Below are 14,153 nucleotides of genomic sequence, written 5' to 3' on the forward strand. Positions count from 1 at the left end.
GAAAATTAATTGTCCATAAATGTATGGGTTATTTCTGAACATTTAAGTCCATTTCAGTGATAGATATGTTCATTACTTTTCCAGTTCTACACTATCTAGATCACTGTAGCTTTGTAGTCAGTTCTGAAATCAAGAAGAATGGGTTTTCCTTTTTTTCTTTTTAAGGATTATTTTGGCTATCCTCTGTCCCTTACACTTCCATGTGAGGGACACAACTTGTCAATTTTGGGGGGAAAAACAAAAGGTAGCTGAGATTTTAATAGGATTGCATAGAATCTGCAGAAAAAATAGGGGCAAAATATTGCCATTATAACACTATTAAGTCTTCTGCTGCCATTTCTTGATGAACTACCTAGATCGATGACAACTTAGCTTACTTATAAACCTTGTATCTTGTGTCTTCCTACCCTTTCAGTATAGACTAACAATTACTTGCTCCTCCATTAGTTACTTTTCCTACTTTGAACAATACGTTTTAATAACTAGAGAAGTTCTGCCAATAATAAACATAATCTCTTCAATGCTTTAGCTTTATTTCTACCTTTTTGCCTCTGTATGTTCCATGTCTTAAACTATCTACTGTATATTTTCCTGTATATTGCCCATGGTATAAATTTACAAACTATGCTTTAATGATAGCAAGATTATTTATAATTTATTAATATGTTGGGTCTAAAAGTTGAACACCAGAAAACAGCATTTTCTAAGCCTTCTATCACAATAATTAGTTATTCAGTTGAATTCTTTGTTTTTCGGATTTCTCTTCGAGAGCTCCTCTCTTTCCATGCCAGTCTAGTCTGGAGTTCTTGGGACCTCCCCGAATTAGATCCAGTAATCCTTAAATATGATATTGTCAAATGACCTATTTTCTATCTCATTTTGCTTAAGGGTGTCTTCAAGGAACTCTATTTAAAAAGGGTTTTTGGGGTGCCTGGGTGGCTCAGTGGGTTAAGCCGCTGCCTTCAGCTCAGGTCATGATCTCAGCGTCCTGGGATCGAGTCCCACATCGGGCTCGCTGCTCAGCAAGGAGCCTGCTTCCTCCTCTCTCTCTGCCTGCCTCTCTGCCTACTTGTGATCTCTCTCTATCAAATAAATAAATAAAATCTTTAAAAAAAAAAAAAGAAGTGGTTCCCAATTGGGAGCAATTAAAAAAAATAAAATAAAAAGGGTTTTTGATTTAAGTGACTCTTAATCTCACAAAACAAACTGAGGGTTGCTGCGGGGAGAGGGATTGGGAGGAGGGGGGTGGGGTTATGGACATTGGGAAGGGTATGTGCTATGGTGAATGCTGTGAAGTGTGTAAACCTGGCGATTCACAAAACTGTACCCCTGGGGATAAAAATATATCATGTTTATAAAAAATTTAAAAAAAAATTGGAAAAAAAAATAAAAAGGGTTTTTGAGGGGCACCTGTGTGGCTCAGTCTGTTAAGTTTCTTCCTTTGGTTCAGATCATCATCTTAGGGTCCTGGGATTGAACCCCCACCAAAGAGTCCCACTTAGCCAGGAGTCTGCTTTTCCCTCTCCCTCTTCTGCTCCCCCTGTTTGTGCTCCCTCTCTCTGTTCCTCTCTTTGTGAAATAAATAAATAAAATCATAAAAAAAAAAGTTTAACTTTATGAATCCCTGCAGACCCATAAATGTCTTCATCCTGCTCTTTACTTAATGATAATTTAGCTAGGAGTGGAATTTTTAAAAAATTGGTATTTTTTCCCTTAGGTTGTGAGGTTCAAGAAGTATTTCCCTAAGAAACTTGAAACTCTTTGTTATCTTTTTATATTTAGAGTTGCTGTTAAGAGTTCTAATGTCAGCTTGTTTTTGGGTCACTTATTCCCCCCCCCCTTTGGAAATTAAAGATCTCTATTTTTGCAGTTCTAACATTTTTACAAGGTTGTTTTTTCTTTGTTTTTGCTCTGCGTGAGTAGACACTTTAAGCTCTGTGAAATTTTCTTCCATTATTTTTGAGTAATTTTCCATTCTTTATTTACTTTGTTTTCTCTTTCTCTTGTAATATTAGTCCTATTGGATTGATTCTTTCTCATATATTTTCTCTTGCAATTTCCATTTCTTTGCATTTTTTTTTAAAGTTTATTTACTTATTAGATCAAGAGTCATGTGTTCTCCTAACTGAGGTAGATAGGTGCCCTCTATTTCTTCTATTTGTAAAAAATTCATTCACTTTCTCTTTTAACACGTCAAGTGAATTTATAATTTTGGCAATTTCTTTCTTTTTTTTTTTTTTTTTAAGAGTTTATTTATTTGTTTGAGAGAGTGCGCTCACAAGCTGGGGAGGGGGAGAGGCAGAGGGAGAAGCCGACTTGCTGCTGAGCAGGGAGCCTTTATTCCAGGTTCCTGGGATTTTTGACCTGAGCCAAAGACAGGTGCTTAAACAACTAAGCCACCCAGGCACCCCTAATTTTGGCAATTTCTTATTTATGATTTCAAGACTTACTTTTTATTCTTTGATTGTTATATACTAAGTATACTATGTATGTTATTCTTGTTTCATAAGTGTAATAAAAAGTCCATGAGCATACTAATTATTATATTTTAAGTTCTCTGAAGTTTCTCTACTTCCTCTATGGCCACATTTTCAGTTTATCTTTCTCCCCTCCCCCTAAATTGGAGACTTCTTTTAAGTAGCTATTAATCTAATCCTTGGTTGTCTGTTCATGTTTAAGATGAAGTAATTGGAATGCTGATTAGGAATCTTGTGAACTTGGGAGGGTCTTGCCAACTTGCACAACTTCACTCAAGGGTGAGTGGGTAGAAAACCAGCTATTGTGCCAGTGAAGACTAGTTTCATTCTTAGTCATTATTTACTCAAACAGCAGCCCAAATCCTCCCCAGAGATTATGAGAACGCTTGATTTTTAGCCTGGGATAAATGCCTACATACTGTATCGGAGATAAGGAAGGGTTCTTCAGTTCTGTATCAAGGTCTTTATTTCATCTTCCTGTTGGCCTCAGTACCTCCTGCACCTACTCCACATTATGGTTTCTTTCATTTTGTTTAGTCAGACTGCACTCACTTGGGGTGTAAATTTAAAAATATATATATGTGTTTTGGTGGTCTTCCCATTTTCTTTTCTTTTTTTTTCTTTTTCTTTTCCCATTTTCTATTATGAATGGGTTTTGTATCATTTTAAAAATTCCTTTATTAGCATTTTAGCATTTTAATGGGTCTCAGGAAGAAGAGGTAATGCATGCCTGTACTTAGCTAGCTTTTTTAAAATTTATTTTTAATTTATTTTTATTACTATTATTTTAAAAGATTTTATTTATTTGAGAGGGAATGAGAGAGAGAGAGAGAGAGAGCGAGAGAGCACGCAAGAGCGGGGGAAGAAGCAGAGTCCCCTCTGAGCAGAGACCCCAATATGGGGCTTGATCCTAGGACCCTGGGATCATGACCTGAGCTGAAGGCAGATGCTTAACTGACTGAGCCACCCAGGTGCCCCCTAGTTTTCTTTCTTTCTTTTTCTTTTTTTTTTTTTTTTGTAATTGAAGTATAATTGACAACCAGTGTTACATTAGTTTGAAAATTATGGAATGCTTCATTAATTTGTGTGTCATCTTTGCACAGGATCTACACTGATCTTCTATCATTCCAATTTTAATATATGTGCTACCCAAGGGTGCACTCAGCTGGCCTTAACGAAAAAATATAAAGCGTAAGTTAAAACAAAACAAAACAAAACAAAACAAAACGTCTGGGGCAGAGTAGGAAATAAGAAAAAACGACCAGCGGAAGGGCAGAAAACCAAAAAATAACACCCCCAACACAAAAAAACAAACCACCACAATTCTCAGTCTGTGATATTGATAGCACCCTGTGTATGTATAATCTAGTGCTTAACACAGTAACTCTGCAGATCCACATTATTTTAGCGACATAGCAGATCTCAGACATCGAGTTCACACTCTATTTTACAGTTAAGAAAAGTAGAACCCAGAAATAAAGTGATTTTGCCAAGGTCATTCAAGTAGAGCATGGCAGAATGGAAACTAGGATACAACTCCCACTTTGTTTTTTAAACCTCCCACACTGCTGGGGAGTAACAGGATGAGCAGATCAGCAGTTAGATGAGAAAGATCTTGAAAAACAGTCGAAGAAAGATGGCTTTTTTTTGGGGGGGGGGAGGGTAAAAAGCCAGATGTCTAAAAACATGAAGTATTTTAGGATGCTTCTTTGGCAGCTCTACAATCTTCTTTGGCAGCACAGTCCAACAATTGGTAGGCATATGTTGAATGTACTGAAGGGGGCGACGGTACAGCAGGACGGGGAACTGTAATAATCCAAGTGTGTGGTAATCTGGAAGGGAGCAGAGTCTGGGCAGGATGTCACTGTAGAATTTGGTGAATGAATGAATATGACTACTGAGGACAGACGGGAAAATGTTAGTGGGATTATGAAGGAGTGTAAATTGGTTAATTGTGGTGGAGAATAAGGAGGGGTAAAATATGAGTCAACCCCTTCTAAGGGCATTTTAAATTACCTGATACAACCTAAAAGACTGGGGCGAATATATATCACATCACTCCTACTTTCTTGATTAGGGATAGTTTACCTACATTCGTAAATTAATGGATGTAGCTGCCCTCTTTGCATGACTCCAACAAAAGAAAAGCTGACTGCAATTCAGTACAAGAAAATTGGGTTTCCTGAAAAAAGGTACCATTTGCTTAGTAGACGCGCCTAGCTGCTGTGAAGACCAACTAAGAAAACGTAGCTCCGCATTTGGCACATCGCAGGAGCTGAATGTGCATCTTAAATTCCGCCCACGCTCTGCTCTCCCGCCGGGCTCCCACACAAAAACCACGTACACTAGCGTGGGTCTTCTGCGACGCCAAAGTTCTTTCCCTAAGGTCGAGTGCACAGCCCCGCGACCACATTCGTAAAAACTAAGGGTGGGGGAAAAATTCAATTTCCGTCGGACAAAGGGTTTCCCCCGCGGCCTCGTGGGCGCAGCCCAGAGTATACCACACTGCTAGACCTACTCCCCTACAGCAGTGGCGATCCTGGGGCCTGTGTAACGGGCCCCGCCAAGGAGGGGGTGGGGCGACTCTAAGGTTTGGGGAAGCGACGATTCCGCTCTTCGGGCCTGGCCGGTCCACTTCCTACGGCAAGCAGAAGGAGACAAACGCCGGCTTGCCTCGCTCCCACCTACCGCTTCTTCCCGGAGCGGGCTCCGGCTTTCCCTTCCCGTGGCCGCAGGGGCCGCGCGTGCGGGGTGTGGACGCCCCGCGCCCGTTGCTCTGCTTGGGCGCGCAATCGCCGCCGGAACCTTGAGTCACCCCACTCCCAGCCCGTGACCCGCCTTCCTCCTGAAGGCGCCGGAGGACTGTGGGCTGCCAACTCGCACTCCCTGGAGGGTGCGGGAAGGGTAGGTGGCCCTCTCGGGAGGAGGCGGAGCTCGCGGTGTCTCGCGGCCCGGGGCGGGGCTAGGTGTCTCGCGCAGGGGGCGGGGCGCAGTGACGTCGGTGGGCGCTGGGGCCGTACTGTGGCTGTGGTGGCGGCGGCGGCGGCAGCAGCGGTAGTGGCGGCGGCGGCGGCGGTGGCGGCGTCCGGGCGGCAGCAGCAGCAATAGCGGCAGCCCTGAGGAGGGTGAGACGGCCGCCGTGGCGGCAGCTCGGAAGTCGGGCGGGACGGAGAGCTTCCCGCCTGCCGCTGGCGCTGAGGCTTTTTTTTTTTTTTTTTTTTTTGCCTTTTCTTAGCTTGCTTCTTCCTCACGGCCCTGGCTAGGGCTGGGCAGCGCGCCCCCGGGGAGGGGCGGAGCTGTAGGTGAGGCTTCAGGACCCCCTCCCCCTCCTCTCCCTACCGGGGGGGGGGGATGGGAAAGTTCGGGGAGGAGCGGACCCCACCCCACCCCACCCCACCCCACCCCAGCCCCCCGCGGGCTCCACCCCACCGAGCTCCAGGAATGGGCGGGAGCTGAGGCGGTAGATGTGGGGAGCCCGAGGTGGGAGATGGGAGATAGGGGTTCTGGGCGTTTGGAGAGCTGTGGAGGGTTTGAAGCCTGATGTTGCGGGCGAGGTAGTGGCGAGATGGAGAAACTGGGGAGCCATGAGGAGGTTGGGGTGCGGTCAGGGTAGACCTGTGTGTTTAGGCGACTGATGTAAAATGTGGAAAGAGGTGAGGATTTTTTTTCCTTCTGTGAAATGGTAAGCTAGGAGATGAAGGGTTGTATTTCAAAAGGAAGATGAGCTGTGGATGTTGCCTTTGAGACAGTTGGAGAAGCTATTGCACTAGGTCTCACATTTCTACTTTAGGGTTTGGTTATTAATATTTTCCCTCCTGGCGAGATGAGTCGGGAGGGAAGAGACTCCCTCTGCTTTTGGCGCAGGTGGGTACTTTGTGAGGGTGGCTGGGTTTAAAGTTTTACACCCTTTAAGAAGAGTGAGATCTTGGATTAAGACAACTTCATTCTGGCAGCAGCAAAAGGGAATAGGTCCCATTACACCTAGTTCTTTAAAGGTGTTACCGTCCAGTCTTTTCTCTGTGCCTGAAAGATCTCTTTATATCACCTCACTTATAAGCTTTATCCTGTCCCCTTAAGAGAAGGCCTAAAAAATCAGATGGTTGCTTTGGAAGATACGTTTTTGAGTAATAGTTGCAGGTGGTTGTGGTTGACTGCTTTGGCTGGATGATTTGAACAGTTCTATTGGAGCTAATTATATGAAAAATACTTAAAGTTTTAAAGCACAGCTGTCTTTTACAGCTCGTTTTTCAACAGACCTTGACATTTAAACATTTTGTGTTCAACTCAGTTATTGGGGATTATTTTTATTTCTCAGTTGCAGATGTTATTAGACAGTTTAAAAATGGAAGTGGAATAATCCTTTTTTTTTTTTTTTTTCCCGGGAGGTCCCTCAATTTCTGAGAACTGTTCTTGGAGTCTAGTGCTTTTAAAATGCTCTTTAATAACATTTTGGGGACATGTATCTCAATTGATAGGTAGATACATGTTACTAAGAGTAAACAGTGTTCAGTGTTCTTCACATCAGTGTTTCACAACTTCATTCATTAAATCAGAATCTTTTCTCGATTCCTGCACCTTATTAGATTACAGTATTCACTGACCTTACCTATCAATTAGTGTCATTTAAGCTGTTTCTTGCTCAGAAAAACGGTCCTGTGATGGACATGTATTGTATAAAGGATGGAAGTAGGCATGACTCTCAATATTTTATTTGTGGAGGAAGAGAAGCCGTCATGAAATGGAATTTAAGCAGTGACTTTCCCAAGGCTTACTCAATTTATTTGGGAACAGAGCCAGAGAAGTGCTTTCCTGTAACCCAAGAGAGAAATATACAGATGTGAGTGTCAGTAGTTGCGGATCATTGCCTTTTTTAACATGCTTAATTAATGAGCAAACTACGATCTTCTAGAAATACTTCTGCTTCAGACTTTAGGCAACAGATGATACAATAGCTATTAAGTGAGAGTGTCCAGTATGTAATTCTAAAAGATTCAATTAAATGTATTCAAACAAATCAAATTAGAAGTTGGTAAATGAATACTTTTGATTTGGACTAGTTACTTAGAAGGAAAAATGAAAATTCACCTACTTAGTTTTGGCTTTTAAATTATACTTTAACTGGGTATGAATGAGGACAAATGTGAACTAAGATACCAGGTGAAACTTTGTGCGTATATTGCTAAAATTACATTTGCATGGCAGACAGTGGGATGTGCTTCTTTGTGGGAATGAAGTCATGGGATTTGGGTGAAAGTATCAGGTAGAAGTGGCCTGTTTCTCTTTAGAATTTCTTGTGCCTAAAAAAAATACTACATTTTATTTTTCAAGAAATGTCGCTTGCTAGTCTTTACTGTGATGTTCTTGTTGAATTTAGTGAGCTCTCCCCTCTCCCCACCATTACTAAAGTCAGGTAAGTATGTCAGTTTGTTAATTCAACATTAGTACTGGAAGCAAGATAAAAGTGAAGGTTCTTACAGCAACAGCTCCTCTTCTGTTCTAGGTTTATGCTTTTAGAAGTAGTAGCAGATTGTTAAATGTGTGTTTTACACATATCCTATCAAAACTTCCATGGAAGACCGGGGAATTAAGTATTTATATATACTATTATATATAAATAGTATATTTATATATATAATAAAAAAATCAGTACATTCTTTATCAATTTTCAGACAAATGTAATGAAGTAAACAGCATACAGGTTATATAGAATATAATTTATTTCTATAGCTCTTCAGTATCTGACCCTTGGGGGCACTGATTCATTCAATGGTTATTTTATTGAGTATTGTTCTAGGTACTTTTTTAGCCATTGGGGATACAGTAGTGAACAAAATTGACAGAAATCCCTGCCTTCATGGAACTACCTTCCAGATACCTTTTGGGGAGATGAGGAGAAAACTGGCAAAGGAAATTAATAAAAGGTCATTGGGTTAGGAAAAGCAGGAGAATGTGAGGTACTAGTAGTGACGGAGAGGAAGTTTTTAAGGAGAAGGCAATGATCAAGTGTGTCATTGTTTGAAGATGTGTCAGAGTGTTGGGTAAGGAAGAATTTTTCATGGTTATAATGTCTAATAACAGAAGTATGAATAAATGCTATTTAGTGAGAGGTGAAACAGATGTAGGACTTTGTCAGCTTTTTACTTCCCTGGGTTGATTTTTTAAAAACATATATTAAAGTTTTTATTCTTTTCAGAATAAAATAGGCAGTATAAGTATACTTATGTAAGTATACTTATATTAAAGACAGATATGACATTTTTGTTATTTTGTTTTTTTAATATACTAATAACTTACACTCATTTAAAAAAAAAGGTAATGCACATACCAAATCAGAAAGTATACAAGAGTTCTTAGGGAAAAGTAAGTTTCCTGCCCCATCACATTGTTCCTGAAGGCAGTGCAGTCACTGTTTCCAAGTTCTTGTTTTTCCTAACCAGTGAAATTTTGTGCAATAATATGGTTTAGCTATTTTAAAATTGCATAAATGTAATGTATTTTATCTTTTTTTTTTTTTTTTTTTTGGCAGGCTTAGTATTTGTTTTCATAATTTAAGTTTAGCTTCTGAAGGCCTTTTGTTTTTATTTATAACAGCTTTATTGAGAGATAATTCATACACCAGACAGTTCACTCATTTAAAGTGTATAATTCATTTTTTTTGGTGTGACTATCACCACAATCAATTTTAGAGCATTTTCTTCACCCTCAAGAGAAGCTGTTATTTTCTGACCTTTAGTTTATGTATTCTTTTATATATTATGTGGGAAAAAAATGTTTGTGAAATACTTGCTTGCCAACTAAATGGCAGTTAAGCCATTTAGTGTGTACTTTTAATGTTCTCTGACTGAATTGGATTATAGGTTTGTGTAAAAGTCAACTTAGATAACATTTTATTTGGTTGAATACATGCTTGTGAAATGACTTGATTACGTGTCTTTTCATTATTCCTTCATTTATCACATATTTATTGAGTACCTTTTGTGTTCTAAGTCCTGGGCTAGGCCAGATGGAATCCATGATGAATAATGCACAGTGTCCCTTATTCTTAAGGAGTTTTATTCTGGTGAGAGAAGAGGAGTAATTAATAGGGGTTTGTGGGCTCCTGTGCTTCAGTAGGGTTCTATATCAGCTCATAGGATGAATTCCTAAACAGCATTGTTAGAGAATCCGAGATGAGATCTTAAGGATAATTAGGATTAGGCTAAATGAACAGGGTGCAAGTAGAGGGAACAGGGTTTGTAAAGACCGAAGACCAGAAAGCTATAGGGTGAATTGAGTGATTTGAAAATAGTTTGGTCTGCTGGAGTGTTGAGTGCTAGTGTGAGGTGTTGGTATCCTCCCTTCCTTATGTTAAATAGTGTATTGTCTTTTTATTTATTTTTTTTAAAGATTTCATTTATTTATTTGACAGAGACAGCAAGAGAGGGAATACAAACAGGAAGAGTGGGAGACGGAGAAGCAGGCTTCCCGCTGGGCAGGAAGCCCAGTGCGATGCGGGGCTCGATCCCATGACACTGGCATTAGGACCTGAGTCGAAGGCAGCCGCTCAACGACTGAGCCACCCAGGCGCCCCAGTAGCGTGTTGTCTTGAAAAGCAAAATCATGGAGCACCTGGGTGCCTCAGACCTTAAGCATCTGCCTTTGGATCAGGTCATGATCCCAGAGTCCTGGGATCAAGCCCCGTGGCCCCCTTCTTGCTCAGCCTGCTTCTCCCTCTCCTACTCCTCCTGCTGGTGTACCCTCTCTCCCTATCACTCTGTCAGATAAATAAGTAAAATCATAAAAAAGAGAAAGGCAAAACCATTACATTGTTAATTTGCTTAAACTCTATGGATTGCTGTCACTTTGTAGCTGTATAACTTTGGGTGAATTACTTTACTGTTTAAAACTCAGTTAATTTTCTCATCCATAAAATGGGAAAAATAGTCCTACTTCATGTGATTGTTGTGCAGAATAAATGAAATAATACTCATAAAGCTTTTTTTTCTTAAAAGTATTTATTTATTTATTTGACAGATCACAAGTAGGCAGAGAGGCAGGCAGAGAGAAACGGGGAAGCGGGCTCCCCACTGAGCAGAGAGCCTGATGCAGGGCTCAACCCCAGGACCCTGGGATCATGACCTGAGCTGAAGACAGAGGCTCTCACCCACTGAGTCACCCAGACACCCCAATACTCATAAAGCTTTTAATAAAGTGTTTGGAATATACTAAGTACTCAGTAAAAATCAACACCCTGATGGTGATGATAGGGTATGGTGATGGTGGTAATTGAGGCCTGATTTGTGGAATTCCTTTAGGATATTGAGGAGCCCCAGGGCGTTCTCAGGAGACTGGAAAATGATACCTATCTTTCTTTTTTTTTTTTTTTTTAAGATTTTATTTATTTATTTGACAGGGGTGGGGGAGAGCAGGGAGAGTAGGAGTGGGAGAAGCAGGCTCACCGCCTAGCAGGGAGCCCGATGAGGGACTTGATCCCAGGATCCCGGGATCATGACCTGAGCCGAAGTTAGACGTGTAACGACTGAGCCACCCAGGTGCCCCGATACCTGTCTTTTTAACACTTTTTCTGAGAGGAATGAAATGAATACTAAAAACTTTAGGCTGGCACTGTCCAATAGAACTTTCGGTGGTGATAGAAACGTTTTATATCCCATTCAGTACAGAAGCTACTGGTCCTGTGTGCTTACTGAACACTTCCAGATGTGGCTCGTATGTAAGTGTTGAGAAATAATTAAAATTGTTAATTTTGTTAAGATTAATTTAAATAGCCACTGTAACTAGTGATTAGTGTATTGGGCAGCATGGCAGTATGTTTATAGATTGATAACTATGATACTAAACTCTGGCAGTGTTTTAGCATACATTATTTAAAAAGTAGTTTCAGGGGCGCCTGGGTGGCTCAGTGGGTTAAGCCTGTGCCTTCAGCTCAGGTCTTGATCCCAGGGTCCTGGGATTGAGCAGCACATTGGGCTCTCTGTTCAGCAGGGAGCCTGCTTTCCCTCCTCTCTCTCTCTCTGCCTACCTCTCTGCCTACATGTGATCTCTCTCTCTGACAAATAAATAAATAAAATCTTTAAAAAAAAAGTTTCAGAGAGTGTCTGGGGGCTCAGTTGGTTAAGCATCAACTCATGATTTCAGCTCAGGTCATGATCTTGGGGTCATGGGATGGAACCCTATGTTGGCCTCTGAACTCAACTCAGAGTCTGCTTCAGATCCCTCCACTCCTCTGTGCTCTTTCTCAAATAAACAAATCTTAAAGAAAAAGAAAAGGTAGTTTTAGAAGCCTTGTTAAAGGATATAGTGATCACTGGAATATAGCGTGGATTCATGAGGTCACTTCAGATAATAATTTCCATTTCCTAGAGTTGACATGGTTCCTAAGCTGATAAGGAAATGTAGTTGTAATTTATCTAGACTTTACCTCAATCTTTTCATGCTGTCTTTGTGGAAAATATGAGCTATTTTATGAGAACAAGGACTGTCATATGTTCTCTACTGAACAAATAGTAGATACTTGTTAAATATTTGATGAATGAATGATTGTAAGACAATTAAGTGAATTCCCAACTGGCTGTGAATGGATATACCCAGAGAATAGAGTTGCTTACTGAGAATGATGGGTTTGAGGAACCGGTATTAGATGACTCATCCATGTGTGTATTGAGATAACCCAGGAGCGGTGATGTTAAAGACAGTGGCAGTGGAAAGTAGTTGCCAGCCATCTACCCACTGAGTGTGGAGGATGTCCAGGTCATTAGCTGAAAAGGCAGAGGTAGAAGACTGTGTTGCTGAAAAGCATGAGAATCAGAGAAACAAAGATTTTACATGGGAGTTCAGGATTTTACATGGTCTGGAGGTGGCATGGGAAGAAAGAAGGGTACTGGTCTCATTTCCCAACATTGAATGCGGAATGTGAGAGACTTAATAGCTTCCACTTTAAAGGGCTGCTTGGAAAGAGGGTCCTGGGAAAATCAGTTTTCAGTTAAGGCAGAGAGGCAGTAAAAACTTTTGGAAGAGTTTCTTCATAATGGAACACAGTTCCTTGAGAGTATTTTTCCACCTTCCTGACTTCGAGTCAGTTAAATTAATTTATTTACGTATTTACATATTTACGTATTTATTTATTTATTTATTTATTTATTTATTTTAGGTAGGCTCTGCTACTGATTGAGCCAGCCAGGCACTCCTCATCACTTAAACTTTATTTATTTTTATTTTTATTTATTTATTTATTTATTTATTTTTTTTAAGATTTATTTATTTGACAGAGAGAAATCACAAGTAGACAGAGAGGCAGCCAGAGAGAGAGAGTGAGGGAAGCAAGCTCCCCGCTGAGCAGAGAGCCCGATGCGGGACCCGATCCCAGGACCCTGAGATCATGACCTGAGCCGAAGGCAGCGGCTTAATCCACTGAGCCACCCAGGCGCCCCAAACTTTATTTATTTTTAAAACATATGTGTGTATGTAATCTCTGCACCCAACATGGGGCTTGAACTCATGACCTAGAGATTAAGACTTGCATGTTCTTCAAACTGAGCCAGCCAGGCACCCCATCATTTAAGCTTTAAAATATCTGTCTCTTCTTAACAAAAAACTCGTCTCCCATCTTCATACTTTCTCTAAGTTGCTGTCCGCTTTATAGCCACACTTTTTAGAAGACTTATCTACATTTGTTATATTGTCTCCATTTCTTTGCCCATGATTCTCTTCTTAACCTATTGTTTCTGTCTTCACAATTTCATTAAAACTTTCTTGCTCGGTTACTAATGTGTTTAAAGCCAATAGTTATTTTTTTGTCCTCTTATTTAACATTTTAGCTGTACTAGTTTTCTATTGCTATGCAACAAATTACCCTCCCAACTTAACTTAAAACAACAAACATTTGTTGTTTCACAGTATCTGTGGGTCAGGCATTTGGGTGTGGTATGTCTGATTCAGGGTCACTCATAAGGCTGCAATCAAATGTTGACTAGGATTGCAGTCATCCCAGAGCTCCACTGGGGGAGGGTCTGTTTCCAAGCCCAAGCATTTGGCTGTTGGCAGGCCTGAGGTCCTTGTTGGTTGTTTACTGAAGAAATCAATCTTGCCATTTGGGTCTCTGCAACATGGCACCTTGCTTCTAGATTGAGAACTCTGTGGAGGAGGAGCAGAGGTAGTAGCCAGTTTTTTGTAACCTATTCTTGGTAGTGCCAGTCTCTCACTTGCTCTATTCTTTTTTTTTTTTTTTTTTTAAAGATTTTATTTATTTGTCAGAGAGAGTGAGCGAGAGCGAGCACAGGCAGACAGAGTGGAAGGCAGAGTCAGATGGAGAAGCAGGCTCCCTGCGGAGCAAGGAGCCCGATATGGGACTCGATCCCAGGATGCTGGGATCATGACCTGAGCCGAAGGCAGCTGCTTAACCAACTGAGCCACCCAGGCGTCCCTCACTTGCTCTATTCTTTTCTTTAGAATGGACTCTGCAAGGTCCGACACATGCAAGGAGCGGTTCCACAAGTGTGAATACTAAGAGGCAGAGATAATTCAGAGCCATTGTCAAGATTGCCTATCCCACCAGCATTTGATCCAGCTAATTTCTCCTTCTTTGTAATGCTCATTTCTTTTACTCTCTTTAGATCATGCTTCTGTGTTTTTTCCTGGTTTTTGGCTTTCTTTTCTGTCACCTTTGTTGAATCCTTCCTT

At 40.9% G+C, this 14,153-nt stretch overlaps 1 protein-coding gene across 21 annotated transcripts in view; it reads left to right on the forward strand.

Moving 5' to 3' along the window:
* Window positions 1-4,725: 4,725 nt before the first annotated feature.
* Window positions 4,726-14,153, forward strand: part of ERC1 (ELKS/RAB6-interacting/CAST family member 1) — a 550,222-nt gene continuing 540,794 nt past the window's right edge. For 12 of the 21 annotated variants that reach the window (XR_014313630.1, XR_014313631.1, XR_014313632.1 and 9 more), the window contains exon 1: window positions 5,462-5,602. The gene's annotated coding sequence lies outside the window, so the exon portion shown is untranslated. Of the gene's footprint in view, window positions 5,382-5,461; window positions 5,780-6,108; window positions 6,131-14,153 lie in introns of those variants that run through there. The other 9 variants (XR_014313634.1, XR_014313635.1, XM_082738038.1 and 6 more) reach the window with 4 other exon arrangements.

The sequence above is a fragment of the Mustela nivalis genome, assembly GCF_964662115.1.
Source record: "Mustela nivalis genome assembly, chromosome: 7".
In the NCBI taxonomy this organism is placed as follows: domain Eukaryota; kingdom Metazoa; phylum Chordata; class Mammalia; order Carnivora; family Mustelidae; genus Mustela; species Mustela nivalis.